Here is a 7,816-nt window from a genome sequence, read left to right on the forward strand (position 1 = left end):
TCAAGTGGGAAGTCTGCTGTAGCCACAAGCATAAGAGCTAGGCACCCTGGCTTTGTGGGCAGACTGGGAGGAGCATGGCCTGAAAGCCACATTGTTGTCTCCATCAGGAAGTCTTTTTTTTTTTTTTAATACTATACTTTAAGTTTTAGGGTACATGTGCACAATGCGCAGGTTAGTTACATATGTATACATGTGCCATGCTGGTGTGCTGCACCCATTAACTCATCATTTAGCATTACGTATATCTCCTAATGCTATCCCTCCCCCCTTCCCCCACCCCACAACAGTCACAATTATGAAATTTTAAAATGTAGTGGAAAGTTTTAACTATAGTCTAGACCAAGTAGAAGAAAGAATTTCAGGACTCAAAGATAAGGCTTTTAAAATAACCCAATCAGACAAAAATAAAGAAAATAAAATCAAAAGATATGAAAAAAAAGTCTCCAAAAATACCGGATTATGTAAAATGGCCAAACCTAAGAATAATTGGATTTCCTGAGGAAAAAGAGAAAGCAAAAATTTGGAAAACTTATCTAAGAGAATAATGGATGAAAAGTCCCTGGCCTTGCTAGAGATTTAGATACCCAGATACAAGAAGCACAAAGAACTCCTGGGAGATTTACTGCAAAAAGAACATCACCAAGCCCTATAGTCATCAGGCTATCTAAAGTCAACATGAAGGAAATAATTCTAAGAGCTGTGGGACAAAAGTAGCAGGTAATCTATAAAGGAAAAATCTATCAGACTAACACCAGACTTCTCAGCAGAAACCTTACAAGCCAGAAGGGATTATGTGTAGCTTCCTTAAACAGTATAACTATTAGCCAAAAATTTGCATCCAGCAAAATTAATTTTCATAAATGATAGAGAAATATACTTAGTTTTGTACAAACAAATGCTGAGGGAATTTGTTACTACAAGACCAGCCCTGCAAGAAATACTAAAAGGAGTTCTAAATCTTGAAACAAAGGATGGTATGCACCAGCGGAGAACCTCTTGAAAGCATAAAACAGTGCTTATAAAACAGTAACAAAATGAAGCAAGCAAAGTGTCTAGGTAACAATTAACATGATGATTGAAACAGGGCCTCACATTTCAATATTAATATTGCACACAAGTGGCTTGAATGCTCCATTTAAAAGAACAGAATGGCAGAATGGATAAAAAACATCACAAACCAAATTATCTTCTGTGGTCATGAGACTCACCTAAAATGTTAAGGATTCATATTAACTCAAGGTAATAGGGTGAAAAAAAAATATTTCATGTGAATGGAAATCAAGAGCATGTAGAAGTAGCCATTCTTAAATGGGCTAAAACAGACTTTAAAACAACAAGTTTTTCTTAAGATAAAGGTCTTTAAATCATGATAAAACGATCAATCAAACAACACTATATTATAATTCTAAATGTATATGCACCTAACACTGGATCTTTCAGATTCATAAAACAAATGCTACTCGACCTACGAAATGATATAGACAGCAGCACATAATAGTGGGGAATTTCATCACTCCCTGATGGCTTTAGACAGATCCTCAAGACAGAAAGTCAATGAAGAAACAATGGATGTAAACTACACTATAGAACAAATGGGCCTAACAGATATAAACAGAATATTCCACCCAAGTACTGCAGAATGCACATATTTCTCATCAGCACATGGAACATTCTCCAAGATAGACCATATGATAGGTCAAGAAACGTGTCTTAATGAAGTTTTAAAAATTGAAATCATATCAAGTATCTTCTCAGACCACAGTGGAATAAAACTAGAAATGAACTGCAAAAGGACCTATCAAAACTATACAAACACAAAGAAATTAAACGTTCTGTTCCTGAATGATTTTGGGGTAAGCAATTAAATCAAGATAGAAATTTAAAAATATCTTGAAATAAATGATAATAGTGACAAAAGTTATCAAAACTTCTGGGATACAGCAGAAACAGTACTGAGAAGAGAGCTTATAGCGCTAAATGCCTGCATCAAAAACAGATTACAAATTGACAAATTAACATCACACCTCAAGGATCTAAAGAAAGAAGAACAAACAAAACTCAAAGCTAGCATAAGAAAAGAAATAACAAAGATCAAAGCAGAATGCAATGAAATTGAAAAGTTAACAAAAAATACAAAAATAAAATTAAAAAGTTGATTTTTTGAAAAGATAAAAATTGATAGATAATTAGCTAGCTCTATCAAGAAAATAAGAGAGAAGATTCAAATAAACTCGATTAGAAATGAAAATGAAGACCTTACAACTGGCACCACAGAAATACAAAAGATAATTTGATACTACTATGCACACCTCTTTTCACACAAACTGGAAAACTTAGAGGAAATAAGTAAATTTCAGGAAACATACAACCCTCCTAGATTAAATCAGGAAGAAACAGAAACCATGAACAGACCAATAACAAGCAGTGAAATTGAATCAGTAGTAAAAAAAATAAAAAATGCCAACACCACAAAAAGCCCAGGGCCAGATAAATTCACAGCTGAATTTCAGCACACGCTGAAAGAATTGCTACCAATTCTACTGAAACTATTCCAAAAGATTGAGAAAAGAAGTCCTCCTTAACTCATTCTATGAAGCCAAGTATGACCCTGATACCAAAATCAGGAAAGAATGTAACGACGACAACAAAAAGCTACAGACCAATATCCTTGATGAACATAGATGCAAAAATCCTCAACAAAACTCTGGCTAACAGAATCCAATAGCGCATCAAACAGATAATACACCATGTTCAATTGGGTTTTGTCTCTGGGATACAGAGAAGGCTTTATACACACAAGTCAATAAATATGATACATCACATAAACAGAATTTAAAACAAAATCTCTATGATCATATCAGTAGATGTAGAAAAAACATTTAATTAAATTCTGCATCACTTTGTGATAAAAACCCTCAACAAATTAGGCATAGAAGGGACATACCTTAAAATAATATAAGCTAGGCCGGGCGCGGTGGCTCACGCTTGTAATCCCAGCACTTTGGGAGGCCGAGGCGGGCTGATCACGAGGTCAGAAGACAGAGACCATCCTGGCTAACACGGTGAAACTCCGACTCTACTAAAAATGCAAAAAATTATCCGGGCGTGGTGGCAGGCGCCTGTAGTCCCAGCTACTCCGCAGGCTGAGGCAGGAGAATGGCGTGAACCCAGCAGGCGGAGCTTTCAGTGAGCGGAGATCGCGCCACTGCACTCCAGCCTGGGTGACAAAACAAGACTCCATCTCAATAATAATAATAACAATAATAATAATAATAATAATATAAGCTATATATGACAAACCCACAACCAACACTATACTGAAAGAGGAAAAGTTGATGTATTCCCCCTTAGAACAGGAACAATTCAAGGATGCCCACTTTCATCACTTTTATTCAACTTAGTACTAGAAGTTTTAGCGATATCAATGCAGTAAGAGAAAGAAATGACGGTCATTCAAACTGAAAAAGAGGAAGACAAAATATCACTGTTCACCAATATTATTGTTTGTCGATTTACATAATTTACTAGCTCTGCTATACACCAATGACCAAGCTGAGAGTCAAACAAGAACTGAATCTCTTTTGTAATATCTGCAAAAAAAATAAAATAAAATACTTTGGGATACACTTAAAGAGGTAAAAGGTCTCTACAAAGATAGCTACAAAACACTACAGAGGAAGGACATCATAGATGACATGAAAAAATGAAAACACATCCCAGGCTTATGGACTGGAAAAATCAGTATCTCAAAAAAGATCATATTTCTCAAAGCAATCCACAGATTCAATGCAATTCCTATCAAAATACCAACATCATTTTTCACAGAATTAGAAAAAATATTTCTAAAATTTGCATGGAACCAAAAACAATTCTGAATATTCAAAGCCATCCTAATGAGAAAAAAAAAAAACAAATCTGAAGGCATCACATTACCTCACATCAAATTATGCTAAAAGGCTACAGTAACCAAAAAAGCATGATACTGATATAAAAGTAGACACATCGACCAATGGAACAGAATAGAGAACCCAGAAACAATGCCAAATGCATACAACTGATTTTTGACAAATCTATGAAAACATAAATTAGAAAAAGGACACCCTATTTAATAAATTGTGCTGGGGAAATCAGATAGTGACATGTAGAAAAATGAAACTGGATCTTTATCTCTCATGTTATACAAAAATCAACTCATGATGGATCAAAGACTTAAATCTAAGACCTGAGATCACAACAATTCTAGAAGAAAACCTAGAAAAAGTTCTCCTGGAAATTGGCCAAGGTAAAAAATTCATGACTAAAACCCCAAAAGCAAATGTATCACAAATAAATAAATGAGACCTAATTAAACTAATAAGCTTCTGTTCAGCAAAAGAAATAATCATCAGAGTACACAGACACCCCAGAGAATGAGAGAAAATATTTGCAAACTATGCATCTGACAAAGGACTAATATCCAGAAACTACAAGGAACTCAAACAATCAGCAAGAACAAAAACAAGTAATTCCATCAAAAAGTAGGCAAATGCCATGAATAGACATTTCTCCAAAGAAGAAATACAAATGGCCACCAAACATATGAAAGAGTGCTCAAAATCAGTAATCATCTGGGAAATGCAAATTAAAACTGCAATAAGATACTACCTTACCTTCGCAAGAATCGCCATTATTAAAAAGTCAAAAAACAATAGATGTTAGCATGGAAGTGGTGAAAAGGAAACATTTATACACTGGTGGTGGGAAGGTAAATTAGTACAACCTCTATGGAAAACAGTACTGGGATGTCCTAAAGAACTAAAAGTAGATCTATCATTTGGTCCAGCAATCTCACTACTGGGTATCTACCAAAAGGGAAAGTTATATGAAAAAGACATCTGCACATGTAATTTTTGGCAAAATTCATAATTGTAAAGATATGAAACCAATCTGAGTGCCCACTGGCCAATAAGTGGATAAAGGAAATGTAGTATTTATACACTGTGGCATTCTACTCAACCATAGAAAAGAACAAAATAATTTCTTTTGTAGCAACTGGGATGTAGCTGGGGGCCATTTTCTAAGTGAAGTAATTCAGGAATGGAAAATCAAATATTGCATGTTCTCACTTATAATGGGGGCTAAGCTATAGGTATACAAAGGCATACAGAGTGATATAATGAACTTTGGAAACTCAGAAGGGAGAGGGTGAAGTGGGGTAAGGGATTAGAAAACTATATGTTGTGTACAATGGACACTTCTCAGGGTGCACTAAAATCTCAGACTTCATCACTATACAATTCATCTATGTAACCAAAAAACACTTGTACCCACAAAGCTATTAAATTTTTTTAAAGTTTTTAAAGAGATGATCTTTTCTGAAATAACACAGATAAGAATACAAAAACAATAAAAATACCCTCTAAACATTATCTTCATTCCCCTCACATTTTGAGTTTATTTTGCCTCAATTTATATATTTTATATTGTCTATCTCTGAATAGGTTAATATTAAATATTATTTTGTAATAGATTTGTCTTTTGCACTTCATACTACAGTTATAAATGGATTGCACATCATAATTATGGTATTAGACTATTCTGGGTTTGTCCATGTACTTAATTTTACCAATGTGTTTTATACCTTCAAATATTTTTGTCTATTAGTGTTTTTTGTTTGTTTTATTCACATAGAAACCATAAGTTGATGGAAAATTTTTACACACTTTGTGTAGCGAAGAGTCAGGGAAGCATCATTGTAAATCTGGAAGTCTGATTCTCTCTTACTATCTGCTCAGAGTTTTGGGGGTTTTTGTTTGTTTGTTTGTTTTTTAACTTCTCTGTAGCCCCAGGAACCATATTTGGCTTCTGAAATATTACTGGTGATAGTGTCTGTGATGTAGATTTGCCTTTGGTTTTCTGTCGGAGGGAGTGAAGCCAACCTGCTTCTCTGCTACCATTTTGGAACCAGAAGTCAGTGATGTATATTTTTAATTTATGTCTTAATTTTGAACTAACGGAAAGATTATCTATCTATCATCTGTCTATCTATGTATCTATGCATCTATCTATCTATCTGTCTATCTATCTATCTATGTATCTACCTATCTTTCTATCTGTATATGATCTTTTATATATACTGACACATTACTACATAAGATGTTCTTTTTCTTATGTCAATTCAAGTTTTCTTTTATGTCGATTCCCTTCAGCATGATAATTTTCCTTTATTATGTCCAATAGTATAGGTTTACAGTTAGTAAATTATCTCAAATTTAATTAATAAAATTGGCATTTTAGGTTAAAATGCCCTTCTCTAAAGGGATATTATGTTGACGTGAAATTGAGTGGATAATGTATTTTATTACTTTACATAGTTAAAAAAATATATTATTTCATCTTCCAACCACCACTGTTTCTAATGAGAAGTCAACTATAATGTTTGTTATTTTTATCTTCTATGTAAAACATCATTTAAAAAATTTGACTGCTCCTAAAATGCCTTTTTCATGTTTTGTGTTCAGCCGTTTGGAGGGCTTAAGCAGTTCTGTGTAGTCATTGTTGATTTGTGTACACTTTAATTTGTAGGTTTATATTTTACAACATATTTTGGAAATTTTTGGCCACTATATTTTCAAATGTTTTTCTGCTTATTTACTTTGTTTTTTTCTATTTTTAGGGCTTTAAGTACATGTATAATAGATAACATTTTCTTGAAGGTCATTAATAGTTTATTCATTTTCTAAATGAAATGAATTATAAATGAAAGTATAGTTTGTTTTATACCAACACTTATTCAAGGTAAATAGACTATGTATACAAAATATTTTTAAATTTGTATAAAGAGATTGGCAATCAAAGGAAGCAACAAGGGTTTATGATGAAGGTGAAAGCAAAGAAGAGAAGCTTAAAGAAGTGAGCACATTTTTTTTTGTCTGTTTTCCCCAAACAATGTGTGACTATTGGAAAATAGCATGAGAGTTGCTGAGATAGACAGTGTAGCTCTTGGTATTCATATGAGGCTGGCAAGGGTGAAAAAGTTGGACTTCAATCTCCACTAAGAAACATGAGACCTAACTAGCATTTTCAGCTTTCATTTGGGCCTCATCAGGAGTACATCTTGTAAAAGGTATACTTGAAATATCCAATCTTCACAGTGAGATTAATCACAGATTCAGGTGGATACAACACCTTTACAACAACAATTTGCTTAAAGCAAAAGTTTATTACTAGAGTAAATTAACATCATTAAGTCCCTCAAAATTTCCTGTCATGTTTCTAAACTCAGTGCCTAACATTTGTATAAAAGTAACAAAGGCATCAGAAGCAGGAGAAAAAAAATTGACCTACTGTAGTTTGCTGACCAAGAGTTTGAAAGATGTATGGTTAAGAATGTAAAGAAAAAATGAAGCAAAAAGAAAAATAATAAACCTAATGCTATTTGATGAGTTAGTGGGTGCAGCGCACCAGCATGGCACTTGTATACATATGTAACTAACCTGCACATTGCGCACATGTACCCTAAAACCTAAAGTATAATAATTAATTAATTAATTAATTAAAAAAAAGAATAAAATAACAGACCTTACAAACCCAAATGCCCACTTTGTACAAAATTGGGAAGATAGGCTGGTATCCGCTTTAAAACATAAAGTGTCTTTTTTGGAAACATCACTTTCCAAATTCTATACAATTTTTCATCTTCACTGCCAATTATGCAATAAAAAATTATGAGCCATGCTAAAAGATGTATTCTACTGACCAAAACTGAAGAGCAACAATAGTTAATTAAAGCACATCTGCAGGAGATTGGGTTGTTGAGAATTGAAAGAATTTTAAA

Source organism: Pongo abelii, chromosome 19, assembly GCF_028885655.2.
Source record: "Pongo abelii isolate AG06213 chromosome 19, NHGRI_mPonAbe1-v2.0_pri, whole genome shotgun sequence".
Classification (NCBI taxonomy): Eukaryota; Metazoa; Chordata; class Mammalia; order Primates; family Hominidae; genus Pongo; species Pongo abelii.